General features: G+C 46.0%; 1 protein-coding gene across 12 annotated transcripts in view; it reads left to right on the forward strand.

The window, feature by feature from the left end:
• The first annotated feature begins 2,973 nt into the window (after positions 1-2,973).
• Positions 2,974-23,007, forward strand: part of br (broad-complex core protein) — a 50,012-nt gene continuing 29,978 nt past the window's right edge. Inside the window, exons 1-2 of one of the 12 annotated variants that reach the window (XM_012372435.2) lie at positions 2,980-4,645; positions 19,270-19,517. The gene's annotated coding sequence lies outside the window, so the exon portion shown is untranslated. The other 11 variants (XM_067355592.1, XM_067355590.1, XM_067355591.1 and 8 more) reach the window with 11 other exon arrangements.

Genomic DNA, 23,007 nt, shown 5'->3' on the forward strand with positions numbered 1-23,007 from the left:
AGAAAGAGTAACGGTAGTTTATTCATGCGCCGTCTCAATTGTCTGGCATAAGCACAGAATCTTAGACTTGTATAAGTGTGACAGTCGTCTTATATCTCGCTCACAGTTGGATTACATCGCACTGAAATCCGGAGACCGGGACCGGGTTGATTACTATCTTGCGGGTTATTTGCGAATTCCTGTTCGTCCGCTCTTAATTGACCACCTAACTGGGTTCGACGACGTATAAAGTCGCGATAATATATCACGTATCTTACGTATCCGCGAATCTATTTGATCGTTAAGACTCACTCAGCTTTTTCTCTTCCACCTTTTGCCGCGATGAACTCTGCGACAATCAACTATTATCTCATTAATAATTATATTATTATCATTAACGTTTCTCGAATGCGTTAAATAATTTATAAAGTCCTAAATTTTAAATTTACTTAAATTTACTTAATCATGAAACTTTTAATGAATTAAATTAGTCAATAACTGCTAAATGTTTTCACAAACTTTTAGTAATGTAAATCTCACGAAAAAAAAAACAAGTTATTTGAAAATATATTTACACGAAACAAAAAAGTAAAAAGGGAACCTTTTCATCTGTAATCAATACAGTTTCTCCCTCCTTCTGCATGAAAGAAACTAGATTTACATTAATATATTTTTCATGTGCTCTCTTTGAATTTGTATTTTATATGCTTTTAGACTAAATTCGGCAATTGTTGTTTCTAGACGATTGTTGCGAAACCTTTTTCTTCCACGTTTTGCCAACTAAAGTATCGCGAAGAAAAATTGATTCAATAGGTATAAGTTAAGATTGCGCTCTAAGCATTTCGGAGGATTTGCAGCGGTTATATCCTGACAATTGCACGCTAATATTCGACGAGCGCATTTTGGCGTTGCCAAGCTCCTCGAGCTTGTTATTCCAATGAACAGCGAACTAGCGAACATCAATCGCGGTCTGCTCGATTAAACGGCTGAAGGACGACAATCTGCACTTCTCGCCGTTTATCGCTCTAATCTAAAGATACATTCGGACACGGCCGAGAAGAAAAACATCTTGCAGCGTGTTGACACAGATGCACCGAAGTTACAAGTGACATTAAAAGATATTTCCGATTATAGATTGATACGACTGATAATCCGCTGATCTGTGAAAGAAATCGAATTAAACGTGGAAGGCATATCGTCACGAGAGCTCGCAGAAGCCGCCGGAGCGATTTGAAAAAGTTTCCGGCGGTCAAACGGAAAAAGTTATCTTGAAAGAATTAAATTAATTTAGCGACGAAAAAATATATTGGATGCAAATTATGTTTCTTTTTTCAATCAGATAAATTCTCTGTAAGAATGCGCATTGACGCTGTGAATATTGTCAAATTCTAATTAATTCTAACTAATTCTGCATTCTCTTTGAAGCAGAGTTCTAAACATAGCAAATTTGTCAGAAACTCATCTAACTCGTTTCATTGAACCCGCTACTGCTGGTCATTTAACGACGGATATAATGTTATGCGTCGGATTTCGAGAAAACAAGACCGCACACACTATGCTCAGCAAAGTCTAACGTAAGTTTAGCTACGTAGAAGCTAAATACCGGACGCGGTGGGGTGGTAACAGAGCTGACAGGTGGGGGCAAGGCAGGGTGCCGGCGGTGTCAAACGCCAGCGCGAGGAGAGAAAGAGAGAGAGAGAGAGAGTCGTTTCGCGATAGAGCGAGATGGGGGAGGGGGGCGGGAAGAGGGAAGAAGCGGCAAGACTTCTTCGTTTCGTTTCGGGGGCTGACGGCGGAGATGAGACGAGACGAGACAAGACGAGAAGAACGAGAGAAGCGTTGGAAAAAAGGCGGCCGAACGAAAGAAGCGAGAAGAAAGAGGGAAAGGCGGAGGAGAGAGAGGATAAAAAGAGCGTAGAGGAGGGTGGATAGGAGAGGATAACTGAAGAGAGAAGAGAAAGAGGGAGGTAAGAGAAGAGTACGAGTTAACGAAATAAAAAAAAAAAAAAAAAAAAAAGAGAAGAAGAGATAGTAGAAGGAAGAGAGAAAAGAAAGGAAGGGAGAAGAGAGGCAAGCGAAGGAAAAGAACAGAAGAGAGTAGAAGAGAGAAACAAGCGGATGGCCCAGCGTTCGGGAGTAGGAAAGGGGGCGGGAGGGAGGGGGCGATTGGTCGGCACGGACGAGACTCTCGAGACGCGCGAGGGGAAACAGCCGAAGCGGTGCACGGCCGAGACCAAGGGTGCCAGGGTGCGCGGGGGGAGGAGAAGGAACTAAACTGAGGGTTGGGGGCCACTAGCGAGGAAATGGTGGGGCCGAAGAATTGGCGAGGACCAGGGCCTCGGGTCGGGGGAGGGGGGGGCGAGGGGAGGAGGACGAAGATGAGGACGCGGATGAGGACGCGGATCAGGAGAACGAGGAGGAGGAAGTGACGGAGAACGGGCAGGAGGAGGAAGAGGCGGCGTAGCGGGGGAGGACGGGAGAGCGCGCGTCTGGTGGTACGCGGAGGGGTGCCGCGGGGGCCCCCGTAATACGGGGGGTAGGGGTTGCCGCCCCTCTCGCGATGTCAGCCCCGCCAAGAGTAGTCGCGAAAAGAGCGGGGGCCGGGTTTAACCCCTCTCCTCGCGTCGTGAGGTTCCTATGAATTTTGCGACACTCAATAAAAAGTGGTTCCACGAGGTTAACATTTCGGTAACTATACCCTCGCCTACCCGGGACGCGCACGCACGCACCGCACGACGACGACGACAACGACGACGACGACAGACGAGCCGGATCGGACGGACGTGTATATATGTATATACATATATATATATACTTATACTATATATATATATATATACTTACGTGCATACGTACGTATACGCGATCGCGTGTATACTCGCTCGCTCTCTCGCTTCGCTCTCTCCCTCTCTTTTTCGCGCGCAGGGGCCACTCTTCGGCGTACATCACGGGACCACGCACGCACACGTGAGGGCCCCAACACACGCACGCGTGTGCAAGCGGGCGGCACACGCTCGTGTTAAAAAGCGAGGGAAGCGAGAGAGGGATAGGAAGAACGGCGCGGAGGGAAGGAGAACGAAAAAGAGCTTCTCGTGCGGATAGAGGGAGAGAGAGGAAAAGAGAGAGAGAGAGAGAGAGAGAAAGAAAGAAAGAGGGAGTAGAGGAGAGCGAAAAAGAGTGAGAGGAGTTTATACACACGCGCGCGCGGGCGCGCGCTCGCGGGCACTCCGGCACGCATACATGCACGCCGCGCGCGCACGCATACCACAGGACTGCCGAAAAAACTGCACGGGAGAGGCGCAGCAACGGGCAAACCGAACCGCGCGCGAATCAAGTGCTTTGGCCAGTCGCGTTCCCAATCACTCTACGACTAGGTAGTCCCCCGGTGTGTCCCAAAGAAGCGGCGAGCAGCTGGGTCCTTCGGTTCTCGACGGTGGTCGGCGCGCCAAGATAATACAACGCAGGACATTCTAAACGCGCGGACATCGTCTCATCGTTTTCATCGCAATTCCGCGACCGCGTGTTACACGTATATAGGTGAATTTCGGTCACTTCCGCCGAATTTTTCCTTCCGTTTTGTTTTTTTTTTCCTGTTTTTCACCGTCGTCGTTCCTTTCGCTCTCGACCGACGAGAAAATATACATCGTTCTCGCACGGAATAAGTAAACGAAACAAAAAAAAGTGTGCGTTTCTCTTTTGTTTTATATATATATATATGTATATATATACATATATATCAGTCGGAAGGCGACGTTACGGAGGACACAACAAGGCGGAAAAATAGTGCGCGCCCATGCGTGTATCGACGGGATCGCGAGTACGCGTTACGGTGATCCAGTTACCCGCGTTCTACACGAGGAGAAGAGGAAACGGGAGACTCCTTGAAGAGAAACGATCCACGGTCACGGTGTGAGTGATGCCACGGGATACGCGCTATTAAACCTCACCCGACGTTCTTCATCATCCTCGTCGAGTCACGGGAGGTCAAGGAATTCGCGCGTAATTCAAGGCGATCGACGAAACCGACAGTTTGCAATCCTGAAGAAGATAGCGTGACAGATAGCGGAAGGAGCGCGAAGAGGAAAGTGCGCCACATCAGTTCGGTACGAGTTAAAGAAGAAGAGTGAGAAGAGGTTTCGAACGCGCGAGGCAGAGTAGATTTTACGATTTTCCCGATTTCCCCGCGTGTCTTCGAGATCGTCGGCGATCCGCGGTGATCTCTGTGAGACTGCGTGAAGAAGAAAAATCGGAGAAAACTCTCACGTCAGTGAAATACGCAATCGTCCCGCAAAATACGTCACTGCGCGACCGCTTTAACGTCCCGTTTATTTGTGAGAAATTCTACGCGCGATTCGTCCAACTTCCGCTGCCGGAAGAGATTGTAAAGTACAAGTTGACATCGGACGGCAGCGACTCGGAAAAACAGAAAGGTGAAACGGAAGGAGACAGAGCGCGGGAGTAGAAAAGAAGAGCAACCGAGTACGCGCGTCATTCTCTTGCGATATTTCGGCGCGGCTGGAAGAATCGGCGGAAGTCGGAGGCGAAGGTTTCGCTCTCTTCAACGAAATCGTCATCGTCGTCGCATAGAACCACGGGGGCTCAGCATCGACGACAAGGACGCCGGGCAAAGGAGGTCCGACACTTCACTTCTCGCTTAGCGATCAAGGTACGTCCACAGCTGAGATCGGTGGCCTTCGGCCGCCTGTGCGGCTTCCACGGTATACGTGGTCGTTAGAGACAGAGGAAGAAGTTTGGGGAAGACAGAGAGGGAGGGAATAGAATAGAAAGAGACGAAGGTAGAGAGAAGGAGGAGTAGCGAATGAGGGAGAGAGAGAGAGAGAGAGAAAGAAAGACAGAGAAAAAGAGAAAGAGTAAAAAGTTCGGGAGGGGGTACTTAAAGGGGGCGGACGAAGGGGCAGAGAACAAGAGAGGGATAGACGGAGAGAATGCGCAAGGTGAGAGCGAAAGAGAGAGAAAGAATGATAGGTAGGAAGGGGGAGGGAAAAGGGGGCGAATGCGAAAAAGAGTGCCAGAGAGAGAGAGAAAGAGAGAGGGAACAAGCGTTTGCATGTATCTGTCGCGCGAGTCATAGCGGTATGCGTGCATGCAAATATGCGAGTGTGCGTGTATCGCGACGGTGTTGATGCATGCATATGCACCAACACGAGCGCGACGAGGTAAGCGATAATATGCGCGTATGACGGATGTATGTGTGTGTGTGCGCGTGTGCATGTTTGCACTCCGCATGTGTGCGTGTGTTTGTATACGCGTACACTGGTTTGACACGTACGCGCCGTTGAACACCTAGTTAGCAGCGTTGCTAGCTAGAATATGTGCGTGTGTCCTTTCATGATTCCACATACGGTGACGTGTCTCGTATGCCCTTGCCTATGTATGCCAGACGGCGAAGGTGACGGGACGGCGGCGGCGGCGGCGGCGGCGGCGGTGGCGACGGCGGCAGCGGCGGCGGCGGCGGTGGCGGCCGGCAACGCCAGTAGCGGCAGCGTTAGTACCGTTTGTACTGGCGCGGCTAGACTCGCGCTAGACGAAGATAATGCCAGACGTTAGAGAGTGCCTGGCACATGACGTAATCCGCCCGCCCGTCCGTCCGTCCGTCCGTCCGTCCGCTCACTCTCTGTGAGAGGCGCTCCGGTCCTCGTTTGTCGTGCGTCGCTCCGGGGCCATGCCACGACCGTGCCACGGTCGCCGCCACGCCGCGTTGCGCCGCGCGTACGCGCTCAATTCTACGCGTTCACTCTCGTTTTCCACCGCACCACGCCTCGTCTGGCGCGAATCTCTCTCTCTGTTTCTCTCTTTCTCTCTCTTTCTGTTTCTCTCTTCCTCTCTCTCCCTCACGCCGCGTGGGAGTAATCGGTTTTTTTTTCGTTTCCTTTTTTTTTTTTTTTCAACATACCAGATTTCGTCACGTTGCCGCGCGCGCGGGTTATTTTGTTTTTTTATTCACCGACCGCGGGCGATTACATATTTTTTAGGACGCAGGATTTTAGCACCTGCGAGTTTACGTGTATATGCATATCCCGCGTTTTTAAACGGGAAATATATTTCTTTCCCCCCCTTTCTTTTTCCACGTCGATGCGCGAAATCCAAAGAAACCACGTGTTGCGAATATTAAGAATGCTCGGTATAAATATGAGGCATCCCGTTTAGGCGCACGATTCGAGACGGTATTTTTTTCGCTTACACCTGCGACTGCGAGAATTTCTCCTAACCGTGCTTCCTTCTCTCGCCGCGCGTTTCCTATTTTTACGAGCGACGCAGGTTGGGCTTGTTGCACGGCCGTGCAGCAAGTTGAAAACATCAAGCGGGCCTAGGTATAAATAGATCCCGCGAGTACCGAACGTCAGAGAGAAAAGAAAGAAACTACGGGAGAGGACAGGACGCACGGTGTGCGATACAGAGGACGGAATGGGAGCCGGGAGGCGGCGGGGGGACGAAGGCGGCTTCTGGTAGAAAATAAGAAGCGCCTCGATGATGATGCGTACGTTCTTGAAAAATTTAGCCGCCGCGTGTGCATTCGCTACGTATGCGCTTCGTATACGCGTGCCGGCGAGACGCGTGTGCGGCCGTACAGCAATAAAATTTCCTGTACGCTCAATGCAAAAGCGATTCTCAAGGATAGACTCCGAACAACAGCGTACTTAATCTCTTTCGTTAGCGATGTTCCTTGAATTTTTCAACCGCGAGAGTCGATATCATTCCCATAATTAACGTTGCTCGGTTCTAATATTACCGAATGCTCTCGCCTGGTGATTTTAGCAATAATTCAACGCGCTTTACGATAACGTGAATGATAGTGTGCATAGCAATATCAATTATGTCGACAATTGTGGCAAGAATAATAAGAATTCCGTATAAATCCGATGATAAAAATCGTAAGAATTCTACGTTATTGCTATTACATTCTTTTTAGGTTTTCTCTAACGTTACGCTTTCAGCTTGTAATAATTTTTTTGATATATAATAAATGTGTAAGTAACACTGATAAATTCATTCTTCAAAATCAGTTGTTTGCTTGAGAAAAAATATAAGCTTCGCCCGCTTGTAATATCACACATTTTATCTATATCTAGCTTTTCTGAGTTTAGTACGATTTATCGATACTGATATCGTATTGCATCAGTTATTTAACAATTTTGTTGAACAGACGACGTGATAATAATCAAACTGATTTGATCGTTTCCTATAAATATGAATTTGTAAATTCGCACAGATTCTGCTTTGTTCTCGTTAAAGCGGAAAATCTTTTCGCGTGCGCGATTTCGTTCGTCTCGATTATTATCGGGACGACCATTGGCTCCTCATTGACTATTAATTTATAATGCGATTGGCGCGATCGCGCGCGCGCATATTTGCACGGTAGCATTAATACATCGAGGCAATTAGAGCGGCAATTGCCGCTTAATTTTCTCGGAAGCACCTGAGCAAGAGAAAAGGGGTGTATCCGATAACGGTGTGTTCTCCTTGAACCGTAACGGACGCTGAATCTCACCCGTTATTCCCGTTCTTGCTCTGCTCCTTTCAGTCCCCTTCGATTCTCCGCTCTGAGAATCGTCGGACACTGCAAAATGGCTGTGCGCGATCTTTCTCGGTACTTTCTAACCCAGTTCTATGCAAATAGAAACTGCTCCCTTCGAGACTCGAGGCAAATGTAGTTTTGCAAAATTCTGTAAAGTACGCGCGCAGGAGATAACCATGAGATAATAGAAATCCCAGAAGCCGTTTTCTCTATCGAAAAAGAGAAAGAAACTCTTCGAGAAGAGGAAAGATTTTTTTGAAATATACTTCAACTGTCAGAAAGTAAATGAATAATTTTTACAATCTTTACTACTTGAATTAACAAGATATTTAAAAATTAAGAATTATGAAAGATAATCGTTTAATTCGTCAAATTGCCGTTAAACGAAACGTCGCCTTAAAATGATTAAAATGTATAAATAAAGTTTATGCATATAAGAGTTAATAATTATTTAATCGTATTAGAAAATTTGTACGCGATTCTATAGGGCGTTCCGCATCGTCTGTGATTTACTCAATCGCATTTTTTACGAATAATATTTCGCAGAACTGCCGCAGCTACATTATCAACAGGAAGTCTTATCTTGCACAAATAGACAAAATATCTTGAAGACAACAGTTAACATTCGACGATGGTGTTGAATAATATAAGTATGGGTAAAAATTTTAGCCGCTTAGCATCACAATATTAATGCCAAGTCTTTTATCGCGCGGGAGCTAGAGCGATTCTACGAATAGAAGTGTAGGTTGCGCGTGCAGGTATGCATAATACGAATCAGTCGATTAGATTGTATGCCTAGTAACTAGATTACGTCGTGGCGACCGCGTTATCTGCGAAATTAGACTCCGACAAGCGACGCGTTATTTAGGCGCGACGAACGCTTGCACGGAACGCGTCTCGGTTGGGAAACTGCCGTTCACGTTACAGGCTGACACGTCAATAATCAGCTTACGATGCTTCAACACTATCGCGTATTTTCAATACTGATAATTTAACTTTAATATTATATAGCTATTGATACTTGATACTTGATGGTGATCGAAATAGAAAAAAAATGGGCTCAATGAAGAACGACATTCTCTTTCGTCTCTGCTTTTATATACTGTAGATATTATATCTTTGTATTGGATTTTTCTATTGCATATTATTGCCAATTTATTTTTAATGTTAGCAAAACACTCTAATCATATTGAACTTTGTTAATTGAATTCTGCAAGAATTTGCTTTATTATTGCACACAAGTAATAAGGATTCTGTCTTTTTAAGACGCGGATACACCCGAAGAGATTATCGCGTGATATATATCGCTATCCTATTAAATTTAAATATTCCTAAACACGCGGGACGTTTACGTTCCTCGACGATCGATAGCGATCGATGCGAGAGCGTGCGCGGAACTACACGCGTGGATAAGCGAGCGTGCTCGATAAAATTAACAAAGCGAATTCATTCACCGTCCCGGCCAGCGCGAGTCAATCGAATAAATTCCCGCGCGCACCGATACAAGACACGATTGAATTGCATATACTGCACGTAAATTCAGGTGCTCGGCGACTATGCGGCCACGCCACGTTTTGCATGCTGCGCGTTAAAATTCGCATGGTCGACTCCGCGCGACGCGTACCTTGAAAAGAGGAAGGTCGCAGGTGCGAGATTTAACAAATCGCGTCTTGCAGACTCTCTCTCTGTTACTGCGTACAAAAGAAATCCGGGGAAACGGTTTGCTGGACGCGACAAAAAACCAAGATTAATATATGCTAGAAAAAAAGAGAAACATATAGTAATGAGCGATAGCTGTATAAAGATAGAATAAAAAGACATATTTTTCTTTCAGATTGTTTTTTTTTTTTGCGACTATCTTGAAATCTCGCTACTGTCGAGTGACATTAGTCATATTACTTCTCGCAGAAATAATCCACGGATATACCGATAGATTAAATGTTAATCCTTTCCAGAGGGTTACCGCGAGATCGATTTCTCGCCTTACTCGTTTTGGCGGTTATCAAATTTTTAGAAACTTTATCCGTACGTGTCTTGCAGAAACTTAATTCCATATCGAAATAATGAAATATTCTACTTATCTTCTATGATAGTCAAAACTGATTATTATCTTTGTTTCTTTTACCGCGATTTATTAAATCGCGCATATCAATAAATAATCGCTATCACAATGAGGGATCGATGTCAAAATTGCAACGATTATCAAATTATCGGAACGATCTCACGCGATAGCGTTTAGCAGTTGGCATCATTTCTTGCAATCCGGAAAGTCGCGGAACGAAAATAATAATAACAATAATTGCTATCGTATCGCGTCGGAAGCGAGGACTGTTATATGTGCAGGACGCGACGTAACAAGATAAAGTTATCATCTAGGATTCGAAGGTTGTAGGAAACAATGGTTTTTCTAAATGGAGGGGAAAGAAGAGGCGCATTTCTTTTTTTAAACAAAGGAAAGGAAAAAAAAAAATGAAAAGCGCACGACAAAACGTGTCGCGGTGGCAGTTATGTTTGCATAGGCGTGCAGGAAGGTCAAAATGTGGACACAATGAGGCGCCTATTGTGAAAGCGGCGAGGAACAGCGTCACTTTATTTGAGCCACTTGAAATGCGCACGTCAGCTGATCATGACGAATCATATCCGAGAATCGGCGGGGTAGTTACCGCGACCAGAGTATAACGCGCTCGTCGGCCGGGTATTTATGTGAGCGTGAGCAGCCGCAACGCGGTTCCTTCCTTCGGACGGTTCTTTGTTTCGTGCATTATACGCGCATGTGCACGCGCGCACGCCCACATCCGCGCGCTCGGGCGAGCGAAAAAATTGTGCATGCTTGCACGCGGATGTGTGCGTTTATGTGCCGCGCCAGGCTAGTGTCCCGAACGTATGTGAATTAGGCAGCCACCAGAAATAGGCTGTCGTAAAAAAAAAATCGCGGCCCCAATTTCTTTCTGCAAGTCGCCGTCAACTCCGCTCGAGCGGAGCGGACGCATCGAGCGATCGATCGCGAATTTTCGCACAGCTCGCGATTATATTTTCATACGAATTGCCGGTTATTACAACTCACAATTACATTTTCTACGATCGGAAATAAAGAGCTCGGTGACGATTACGCGAAGAGTTGGAAATTCGTTGAAATATCAATTACTTAGTAATTTTTAATTCTAAAATAATGGAACAGATGTTCTCTTTGTTTAGAAAACTTACTCACGATATCACAGCCTTTAGAATTCTATGTTGATACGCAAAAGCCTTTATTTGATATAAATGCGGATTTTTAATCGCTTCTCCGATAAAAAAAATAAGTGGACGTGAAAAATAATTAATTATAGATCTCATTTCTTTCTTTGCAAGCCTGCAGTTTTTTCCTTATATTACGATATTAGATATATCAGAAATTAACTGATTAAAACAAGCTATCATTTTAGCGATGATTGACATTGATAAAACTCTCTTGAATAAATATTCCGATTAGACGACTGAGTCATTAATTTTTTTAATTTAATTATTCTATGTAATTGATTTCTCGCGCCTGTTTTCAACATTATTCCTTGTATATCGAAGAATAGATGCACTTAGCATTAATAAAAATTGCGCTCTCTTTTCACCCAAAATGTTATTTTAATTAGAAGTATATCTTCGCTTGAAATATGAGATTTTATATAATCCTGTAATCGACTTGCATGCCGCACGTGATATGCCCGCAAGTGCGTAAATGAGTCGTTACAGGTGTGTCTAGTTTCGTGTAAAATCTGATTATATACATCTGTCTCGAAATAAAAAAAAAAAGAAAAAAAAAAAACCGTATAAACGTAAGCAACGTTCAGGGTCGACATCGAAAGCGCTCGTCTAAAAAATGCCAGTGGCGCATCCTCTCAATACTTTACTACGATTCCATTTTAAACTGCACGTTGTGAATGTATGTATTCATATGTATGTACATGTATACTGTGCTGCAAACTCAATGCAGCCGACTGTCTGCGCTACAATTAAAAATATAGCTGCTGACCTGTTTTCAGTATTTTTAAGCGCCGACAGAAATATTCGTGGATCATCATGTCTCAATTAATCGCACGGAATATCGCTGGAAAGTGGGTCATGCCGAGACAAATATGAATGGAAACGATTTAAAGATCGCTGATCGACCGATGATTGTCCCATAGATCAGTTTTTATCATCACTAGCTAATTTCGGGATGTGCATTTCTAGGGGATGCACTTGCCGTGAAAAATAGGACGAGAAGTGCACTTTTATTTATGCATTTTCTTCTGCTTTAATCAGAGTCAAGATTTTGTATTTAAATCTCCCGTTTATTTTAGATAGGACGGATGGCGGAACGTATTAGGTTACGCTAGGTGCAGCGAAATGCATTTGTTGGAGCATATTCGTTGCCTTGCGTTCAAATCACCTCTACGCGATAATACAGAATGAATCTAGCACAATTTCGCCGCGCAGCTCTAAAAACCCTAACAAAGACGTTAATTATTAATTTTTTAATAATGAATTAAGCGCAGAAACGTCAAAATTAATTTACCATAAAAAAAAAGGAAATGCTAACATTAAATAATTTCTTAATAACATTTCTTAATAACTTCTCTTCCAGAAGTTATAATATTATAAGAATATTATGAAAAGAAGGGAAATTTCGCAATTAGTTCGACAGTTTTTTTCATCACGATGATCCACGCGTATCGCAATCGATACAATTTTGATAAATTTGATTTTCAATATTGAAAATCGTCATCATTCGGTTGTCACAGATAAAAATGGAGACCACTTTTGTATGTTTATAAGTTTCGACTCACCGAAGTTACCATTGATTCGAATATCCGGTTAGAGCGGCGGAATCGCAGTAGTACAGAATAGTGTAAGAATAGACGCGCGGCACTAGTCTTGTATGAGAGTGAAGTAGCGTGTATCTAGTATTGGCCAGACGTGAAAGGTTTTCGATGCCCTTCTCGCACCTGAAAGCAGCACCTGGAACAAAAATGGACCTTGCCATATGAAGTCGATGAAAGTGCGATGTTATATCGGTCTTTTTTTTTTTTTTGCCAGTCAAATATCTACAATTTCATGTCTGTATCTACTTACAATCGTACACGGAGAAAATTTTATATCAAAAATTACTATGTATGGCAGTAGCCGCGGATCATGAAGGAATTATAAAAATTTTTACCATGTTTTTCACATGTAAAACATAGTAAAAATTTTCGGTCCGCGGCTTCATGGTCTGCGGTTAATGCTGTACATAGTAATTTTTGATATAAAATTTTCTCCGTGTATTACTCGATGTATCACTGTTAAATTATATATCGGCTGATATATTCTATATAAAAAGTAGCAAAAGAGTAGTCTCTCTCTCTTGATAAATTTGCTAAAATTTTTTAAATATTCAAAAGCGCCAATCTTTGCGGTTCTTTTGCTTTCATAATTATATCAATATGTAAAATCGGGATTAATTTAGAATGTATTCTTCGAGGATTATTACTAAAGGTTACATGTAAATTCTAAAATGTTGATAATGACGTTTCTTTATAAGGATTCGTATATGAAAAAAAAAAGAAACTAGTAAGAAATTATTCTTCCTTATGCTACTTTTGTGCATACTTTGGGGATTAATCGCGGACACATCGAGAGAGCCAGTATTACCTCAGTTCGGCGATTTGTTCTTTTTTGAATATCTCTTTCCGTGACATAAACAAGGAAAAAAATTTGATTTAGTCGAAGGCAACGCGCTACGCCTTCGTCATTGGTGCAATCGGCCGAGGTTTTTCTCACCTGATCCGTCGAGGTACCTCGGGCATTCCCACGTTTAGCGCTATGCCGGCCGTGGCGAAGCGTACCGTTGAAGAGAAATAATTGGTTGTTTGGCTGTCGACGGATTAGCCCGCTCGAGGTCAACGGCCACCAAATGTTTGCGAGTGCAGGGGAAGAGGAAAGGGTACCGGTTCGCACAGAGGTGGTAGAAGGAGAAGGAGAGGCAGAGAAAAGAGAAGAAAGAGAGAGAGAGAGAGAGAGAGAAAGAGAAAAAGAGGAGACGGGGGTCTCGGAGGGCAGACCGAAGCGATCGGGCGACTAGAAAAGGACGGACGAAAGAATGGGGAAGGTACACACGTACGTAGCGATCAAACGTATGCTGCCCCGATGCCTCACCTCCGCCTTTTGTTACTTCGCGTGTGCAAAGTGCATTTGCGACCCGAACCGACCGCGTCGCTTCCCTAAACAGGGCGATTTATCGCCGTGTGTAGTCGCCGTCGATCCCGACGAATCCCGGAAAACGCCGGTCTCGTCGGCGATAGACGGTACTTTAACCGGCAGGTGCACAGCGCTAACGATATTTCCGAGCCGAATTGAAGGGGAGGGGAAGCCGCTTTAGGCTTCGCGCTGCTTCGTACGTCGCGCTCATTAATTTGCCGTCTGTTATAATTAAATAATAGATCTGCTGTCCATCATTTATTAAATGACGTTGTATAATTTTCGGAATGCTCTGCTTATGTCGAATAGATGGGCAGCGATAATCAACCAATCGGTACTTCAATCGACGACTCGGCGATCGTACGATTCTCTACGCACTTCTGCCTTCTAATAACATGTCTCCGTGCATTACCTTTATGATTTTATTTCTTATTCAGGTCGTTGAAAAATGGAATGTACATGCTCGAAGATAAAATTGTCAGATTTTGGAGAAGGGAGGGTTAACATGTTATTTAGATGATTTTAAATAGAAAGGAGGTCATGCGAGAATAATTCCTATTCTAAACGTAAAACATATGAGAAGCAGAAATATTACTTGCTAACTGTATTACTTTGGAGTGTTTAATAATTATGCTAATGCTATTCTAATCGTGTATCGTTATTCTTCTTATTTACACGAATTCACGAGTGTTTCGAGATCATTCATAATGATTTATAATAATTTTGAAGCACTCCATTTTTCTGCAATAACAACTCTATAAATACCTGTCACCGTTTTATGTGACGTTTTCGAAAATTATTCGAATAGCATTGCCGAATATCTTATCTTCCCGTTAAAATAACCTACATACTCGATGTCATATATATCAGCGTAATGCTAAGCAGGCAGCAAGATGTGGACGAACGATACGGAACGGTGGGGAGTCGTCCGTGCGTATGAAGAAGATAGGGTGTGCAAGAAAGGTCGGCTCGGGCGATTACATGGTGCAGACGCTTCTGGTTGCAATTTAAGCATCTCTCGGACGCGCATAAAGTTACGTTACAAAGCCCTTTCTTTCTGTCACACGTGTTACATATTATAGATAAACAGAGAAATGGTAGAACCATCGATCAAATTTCTTTCAAATAATTCTCCGTTTAATGGCGCGTCTCTGTAATTTTGAGACAAACAATTTCTTCTCGTTCTTATAATTTTATTTTTCTAATTTTTGTAACTTGAGAATGCACATTAATTATGAAATTGATAAACTATGTAAATTTATTCGAAAGGAGAATAGAAAATGTAAGCTTTATATAATTCTTATTTTATACATTTCGAATTTTTGCGACGTTCGTTGAAATGAATTCGTTGAGAATCGATAATTTGCAAACTCGAAACTTCTGCTTCGTAAAATACGTAATAGTTATTAGTTATACGCGTTCGCTTCATCCAGCAGCGGCTTTTATATGCATTCACTTTTGAGAACATCCTTGAGATTTCGCCAAATCTGAGCGAGGCGTTCGTTAAAATCAATTACGTGTGCGCGTGCGGCTGTAAATCTTTTGTCAATCGTGTCTTCGATGCCCGCGGGATTGTGAGATATTCTGCATTTAACGCAACTCCCATATTCGAGGTGGATTTATTACATAAGATCAAGGATTACCAGTTCCGCACTGTTCGCCCGCGCACACTCTCTATCCTCTCTTTTTCTCTCTCACATACAAACACACACGCACACACAACGTTCTCTCTCCGTCTCTTTCTCACCCGCGATGTGGTCACCTCTGCTTTTGGACACCTGCTGCTTCTCGCTGATGCAGACACGAGAGCCTGCGAGCGAAGCGCAACGTCACGTGATCGGACCTCTACTAGTGCTATGTATATGCAAAACCATTGATGTACGGAAGGCCAGTGAAAGTAAGTTCCGTCGTTTCTGCGACGTTTCGTATGCACGTCTCGCGCTTCATCGTCGGGAAACGATAATGTTATGACCCTGGCGAATTTGCATTTGCATTTTTGTGGATAATATATGCCGTTTGATATGCTCCTTGCTGAAATCGACCGCTCATAAAATAAACGACTGTTTTGCGTCATCGGTCTACACGTTAAAATAGTTATATAATAAAATATTTTAAATAATAATTTAAATAATAATAAAATATTTTTTAGGACAAAATCATAGATCTTTCTCAAGAATAGTTTCTTTTTTTCTATAAATGGATTTCGCTCGCATGTGTGCATCTATGTCAATCAATCGTTTGCAAAACTATCCGTAATAACCCAAGTTAAAATTTGAGATTGTGAGTATTTTCGTATGTTGCAAAATACGTATCGTATTTCATTCGTTTATTTCCATTGAAGGAAGTCGCAAAAATAACTCGTGCATTTCGAGCGCTTTCTTATATTTGACAATTGCTCAATTTAAATTTCAAATTTCTCAATATGTGTCGCATTGTAATTAATACTTCTTTCGCTACTCTTTGTTCGCAATCGTACAAGGACACGTGTCGCTCGCTCGAAGCGTATTACAAGCATTAACGCAAAATCTAACACCACGTGGATCGCAGAAAGGAGAAGAGAGAGAGAGAGAGAGAGAGAGAGAGAGAGAGAGAGAGAGAGAAAGAGAGTGAGAGGAAAATGTCGATAGGCGAAGCGCGCGGGGAAAAAAGAGGAGAGAAAAAAGAACAAAGTGAAAAAAACGTAGTGAAAAAAAGTAGCGGCTCAATCGCCGACGAATGTCGCGACGAGCGCTCGTACGCAATCTAGTCCAAGCATAGGTGCCACAGCCCTCACAGCCTGGGCTCCTAGGAATCCAATCAATAAATATTACAATGGAACCCCTAGAGAAGTAGGGGCGCAGCATATCCTCCTCTCGCCACCACCACCACCCCCTCTCCATCTCAGCCGTCCCGCGCCCCCGTCCTCGCGCCGTCATATTCCTCCTCCTGCTAGTCTCCGCTAGTCGGAGGAAAAAGGATCTGTCCTACGTCGCGCTACTCTCGCAGTCGCTTCATTCCTCGTACACTCGCTCGCCTCGTCCTCGACCACGTCCGCGAAACTTCGTCTCCCACCCCGTAGTCGTCCGGCCGCAACCCTGCGCTCCCCCATCCCGTCTCCGCCTCTGCCAACCCATATACCGCCCGCGCGCGCCCCCCCTCCCCCCCCCGCGGCTCACGCTCTCACTCCCCCTCTCTCTCGCTCTCTCGCACTCCATCCGCCTTTTTCTCATCCTCCCAAAGTCCGCCACCAGCCACCACCCGCCCCTTCACGAGCCCTCGAGCCCACCACCGTTTACATTTTACTTTTCTAGTAGCGAATTAAAACCGCGTTCATGCGCAGCCCGTGGAAGGGCGTAATGATTTTTTGAGGGGCGAATCGAGTGGGGTCGCCTACGGTGGTGCACAGCAGGAAAGAGAGACGGGGAGAGAGAGAGAGAAGGAGAGAGAAAGAGAGAGAGAGAGAAAGAGAGAGCGAGAGGGGGTAATAGCTCTGGGTGCTACTGCCGAGTTTAGCAGGAGCAGGACGGCGCGCGTGCCGCGGCAAGGATACATACTCGCGCACACCCGCGAGCGAGAGCGTTTTTGCTTCGTTAATGTTAACGAATGAGGGGTACATAATTATCGGGGAGACGGCGGAGCGGATCTCGTTTATCGATCTCAGTGTCGAAACACGCAGCGAACATTTTGCAATTTCGTTCTCTTCTCGCGCGGAATCACATCCAGAACGGATTAAATCTAACTCGACCGTTTTAACGCTCGGCTCTCTATCTCAGGATAACGTAAGGCGCAAACGCGCGCGTCTCTTTCTCCCTCTCTCTCTCTCTCTCTCTCTCTCGCCTTCTGTTTCCCGCGAATCAACGGCTTTCTCCTCATCCCGAAGCGTGCAAATGCTCAAAAAGCATTTCGACAATTAAAGTATTAATAAATTATGAGTATTAACAATTGCTCGTGATACGACGTGATGGGATTAAATCGGACGCAGGGAGACACGCGGTTCTCCGAGCATCCGAGAAATCTGCAACGATCCGGCGTCGCGTTCTCAGGCTCCTTAGACGGATCAACATTTTTATAGCTCAAACTCGGTTCGCACTGGCTACGCGCATTTTCGTCTCATGAACTGATTACGGCGGGGTGGAGCGGCGCGCCGGCGGAGGGAAGAGAGAGAGAGAGAGAGAGAGAGAGAGTGTGTGTGTGTGTGTGTGTGTGAGAGTGCGGCAGAGGGAAGAGACCAAGATTGCGGGGTACACGGGGAGAGAAACAGCCGCCGCGGCCGCAAGCATCAACCTCTCCCACCATGGCACTCCCGGTGGCCGGTTCTCTCGCTCTCGCGCGCCTTCCCGGCTCTCACGCTCTCTTTCTCTGCGTACGCACTATTTTTTAGTCCGCACTTATTACGACAGATGTCTCATGCTCCGATAAAGAATAACGGCGGGCGAAGCGGGAGCCTTCCCCCCGCATGCTAGTCCTAACCAGGCTCGGGAACAGCAGCCCGTACTTGGTGCTTCGTCGGCTCGTCGTGTCACTGTAAACGCGCCGGTTTACGTTACGCACGTCTCTCTTTTTTTTTTTCCGCCGGCTCCTCCTCGCGTCTCCCTCTCCCGCCGCCCTCTTTTTCACACTCTCGCTCTCTCTCTTCCCCCTTTTCGCACTATTTCGCGCTTTCATCCCGCTTTCGAATTTCCCTTCCGCCCGTCGTCGTTCGCCCGTTTTACGAAGCAGGCAGCTGCTCCCCGCGTGATGCTGCGCGACAGTGATTATGCTTATCGTGTCATCGCGGTTCGTCCGACCTCGAACTTGCCGCACTGAGGATTGTTTCGCGGGCACGAGCAACTAGACGGGAAGCCCTCGTGCGCCTTTCTTCCTCCCTCTTTCTCTCTCTCTCTTTCGCCGAACGGTGTGCTGGCACACACGTGGTAGGTGCGTTCATTCCAGTCCGGACGTCCACCCGTGCTGTCAATCGCCTCGCCTTCGCGATCAAATTCGTATTTCGCGGTCGAAACGTGGCCGGCTCGACGAGAAGATAAGGACGAGGGGAGAGTCGCGGCAGAGGATCTTTCGTCATCGCTCAAATTTTTTTTTTTTTTTCCCTTCTCCGCGAGTGTTTCGGAGCAGGCGAGAAAAGAGCTACATATATCCAGACAGTCGGATGAGACTCCGCTTCCCGACGATCTTCTCAGCGGTGCCGATCGCGGCAACGTGCGTGTGTGAATGTGCAAGTATGTGTACGATATATGCATGTGCGTCTGCGTATAATGCGTGTACAGTCCGAGGGAGCGAGAGAGAGAGAGAGAGAGAGAGAGAAGAACGGTGTCTTCGCGTGCATGAGCGCGTATGCTGAGTGCATCGCGCGCGAGCGAGCGAGCGAGCGAGAGGGAGGGTGGATGCATGCGTACGCACATGTGCACGCGGGTGTGCAACCACCGCTGCCAGTAATGAGGGGGTAGATTGGTTCAAACGCGCGCGACAGGATCTCTTTTTTTTTCTCTCTCTCTCTCTCACTCACTCACTCTCCCCCTCTCTTTCTCTCGCACATAAGATTCACGGAGAGCACACAGAGCACGAAAGAAACGGATGGTTTTCAGGCATAACGGCGATAACGAGGCCACCGCCGCGGGATTCGGTCAATTGGCACCGCGCGTCGTCGGTGAACGATGATATTTAACTGCGAGACGCGTGCCGCACAGTGACAGCCGGTGCGGGGGAAAAGGACCGGAAGATCCGCCAGACCGCAGAGAGAACCAGAAGCTTCGGAGAGGATGGTGGTTTGAAATCGGCGGCACCGGAAAGAGGCGACGCACGTGAGAGCGATTCTCTGATAGATCCCACACAGGTAATTGAGCTGCGTAAACGAGCGCGTTGCCTTGAAAGTGAATTTCACACCTCGCTACGAATAGTTTAGAATTTTGTTTTCATACTGAACGCGTGATAATAAATATGCAACGGTATTCAGAAATTTTTCACAGTATTTTTTCTGATTCTTTTTTACGCGCGGTATTTTTACATTCTTCGCGATTTCAAACCTTGAAGACATGACATTTGAATCGAATCATGATATTTTCTGTCGCCTAGATACGCGAATAAATCTTTTTTATTTTTTAAAATAAAATTTAAATTTTAAAATTGACGTATAAAAATTGCGAGTGAAACTGCGAGTGAAAGGTTTATTTTAGACTTATGCTATCGCGGTCGGCAGCCGATAATTTTGATGCCAAAATGATTTTTATATTTGCAATATGTAATAAATACAGCGACTGACGGAAGATATATTTTTTTATAGCTATAGCATGAAAAATCGAATTTATTGAAATTGCATCGGTTTCGCTCTTTGAATTAAGCTCATCGCGTGCTGCGATCAGCACACATGACACTGAACTGAAGCGTTTAATCGGTAACTCGAACACGGTTATTCTCGGAAAGTTTTGTAAAGAGAAATCTGATCAATTGACATTTTTTTATCGCAGCAATGCTCTATTGTTGTAGTTTATAAGATTTGTAACACATCGACGCAATTTACAACACACCGATAAACTTAAACTTTAATGCAAATGCATCGAAATGTCCTGTTTGTGGAAACGACAATGGAAATGTGAACAATAGCATAATGAGCAATTGTTCCGCATGCATTTCTGGCTGAAAATTAAACTACAGCGGAAATTATACATTAATACTATCAAAATTTTTTTGTATCAAAGAGTCAATTTTAACTTTCGCGAAATTATACAATTTCAATCCGCGATATTTTATGCAGTCGCGACGTTTGCGCGTCTATTGTTCGCCGCCAGACCTTGCCGATTCATTACTCGAACATAAGAAACGGATTACGACGCTTCGCTTCTCTCTCTATCTATCTCTCTTCCCCTCTTCTTCAATTAACCGTCCGTTTTCTGTCTCATTTTGCGTGTCGTTCAGCACACGTACACACACGTCTCCGTCTTATCACACACGCGACGCTCGCAGAATCTGTCATTGGACACTCGCCGCGCTGTTCATCTTTCTTTCCGTCTTTTCTCGGCCCCGTTCGCGTACCGTTCATCTAAACGCTTTTCTAAATGCGTATTATCGATCAGAGGTGTATCTCAAGTGCTGTAAGAAAAAAAAAATCCCTTCCATTTTCGTCAAATCTCCCGTCCATCTTTTTCTCAGTCCGCATGTCATTCAATATGCCCGCCGTTAAGTCTTTCTCTCTCTCTCTCTCTCTCGCCCATCCTTTCCCTGTATCCTCCGTTATCTCTCCTCGTCTCTCCCCGCCCCCCCCCCTCCCCCCTACCCACGCGAATTTTCTCTCCTTCGTTCCTCCCGCCCCCGTCACCGCGCTCTCACCCTCTCCCGCGCTCTACGCGCCCCGTTCACGTAAACGGCGGCGATCGCCGGCTTTTCGTACGTTTTCGTGCGGCCTCGCGACGTACCGGCCTCCCCCGCGAGACGCGGAGGGTGAAAAGCGCGGCGCCTTCTCCGCGACGGAGTCGCACAGTCGTGACGTGACGTTTTAGGGGTTGGTCGGTTTCGCTCGCACACGGCATGCGACGGGGAAGGAGTCTGCTGCGGTGACTGCTCGCTCGCGGCGCCCCCAGTCAAGGTGCAGAAGATTCCGCGCGCGTCATCGTCGTCGTCATCGCCGTCGCCGTCATCGCCGCCGCCGCCGCCGCCGCCGCCGCCGCCTCCGCTTCCGCACCGCGCCGGTTCTCTGGTTGTAGATAGGGCAGCCGCCTTTCTTCTCGCTCGGTCGCGCGATCCTCCCTTTTATACTGCGAGCGGCATGTGACTCGGACGATATACCATCGTCGTCGGCCTAATTCGCTCCGTACATCTCGCACGGACGTCCGGATTTATCCTCGTGCGCAAACGAGTCGCGGATCTCCGTGCGCGCGGCAAGTCCGAAAGTCGCGGCGCGCTCGATCTTGTGTCTCGATCTTTCTCGCTCCTGCATCCCGTTTCCGTCTATCTATCTGTCCCTCTCCGTCCGCCGCTCGCGCTTCGCCCCGTCCTCGTTTGATCGCGATCACTTTCGGTGTGGCCGACAGTTCGGGCGGGCGGCGGCGACGGCGTGGGGGTGGTGGTGGTGGTTGGTGTTGGCGCGATGGGGGGGAGCGGAGGGGTAGGAGGATGATCCACGCGCAGGAAGGAAGGAACGACGAAATCGTTTAGTATTTATTTGAAGTGTATTTACCGATATCCTCGCGTCCTCGTACGCTCGTGCTCGCGACGCGCAAACGCTCTCACGAATCCAATTTCCGAGATACGCACACGGCCAAGAATTCGTCCCACTCTCGCCGAACTCTCTCACGCGTTATCATACACGCTGGTCACGCAGGTGTCACGCAGGATTGCCAGATCGATCGTGTAGACACTCGATCTCTCGCGCGCCGCGAGAGGAACCGGCTGTGTGTCGTGGATCCGCGGTACGGATTTTTTTCGCCGCCAGTCAAAGTGTTCAGTGTTGGCTCCGGCTTTTTTTTTCTCGCGCGGTGGCGTGCCGCAACGAGAGATAAACGGCACGCAGTCGTCCCGCCGTCGTGTTCGGTTCATTGTTTCGGTCATTAGCTTACGCGGCATGACGGCCGATAGGTGTTCCCTCGCGATAACGCGTCCGTTGGCAAACTGTGATTCTCGTTGCCGATCGAGCGTGCCTTAAAAACCATACATATATATCGTGCGAGAGCTGTTCACTCGTGTGTGTGCGAGAAGGTATCGTATTCAGGATCTCAAGGATCCATTGATCGATCGCGTGTGTACGTGTGCTTCCGACGGCTGCCGGCATTTCGAACAGTGCGATACGTAATAATATGTGACACATGTAATTCCAAAAATCCGGCACGAAATTCTTCGCCGGCGTAATCTCTCATTTGCGATTATTCATGGCCCGCGACCGGCTATGTGCAAAGTTGTGCAAATAGCAACGGCGTTACTCGTTCGCGCCGCCGGCAATAAAGCGCGCGAATAGCGATAGTTAATTTTTTTTTTTTTTTTTGCTTACGTTTTATTCGAATGCGAGAGCCCGTCGTTTTTTCTGTTATCAAACAATGTTCAGTGGCGAAGTTATCTCTCGTGTACGTCACACGTAAATTTAGCAGGATATGATAGCGGGAGCTTGAAAAAACCATTTCTATATTATTAGAATGTATTGTTAGGAAAAAAAGGAGATACAAGCGTTTCTTCCTGCCAATTCTCTCCAGATTGTTTATTTTATTTTCGTTTACTTCATTGCGCGGCGACCAACAAAAAAAAAAAAATAATACGAGACGGGACCAAGTTTGAATCGTCGGAATTCACGTTATCGATACACGATACGTATATGATATTTGGGATAAATGAATTTGCGA

The sequence above is a fragment of the Linepithema humile genome, chromosome 5 (genome assembly GCF_040581485.1).
Source record: "Linepithema humile isolate Giens D197 chromosome 5, Lhum_UNIL_v1.0, whole genome shotgun sequence".
Classification (NCBI taxonomy): Eukaryota; Metazoa; Arthropoda; class Insecta; order Hymenoptera; family Formicidae; genus Linepithema; species Linepithema humile.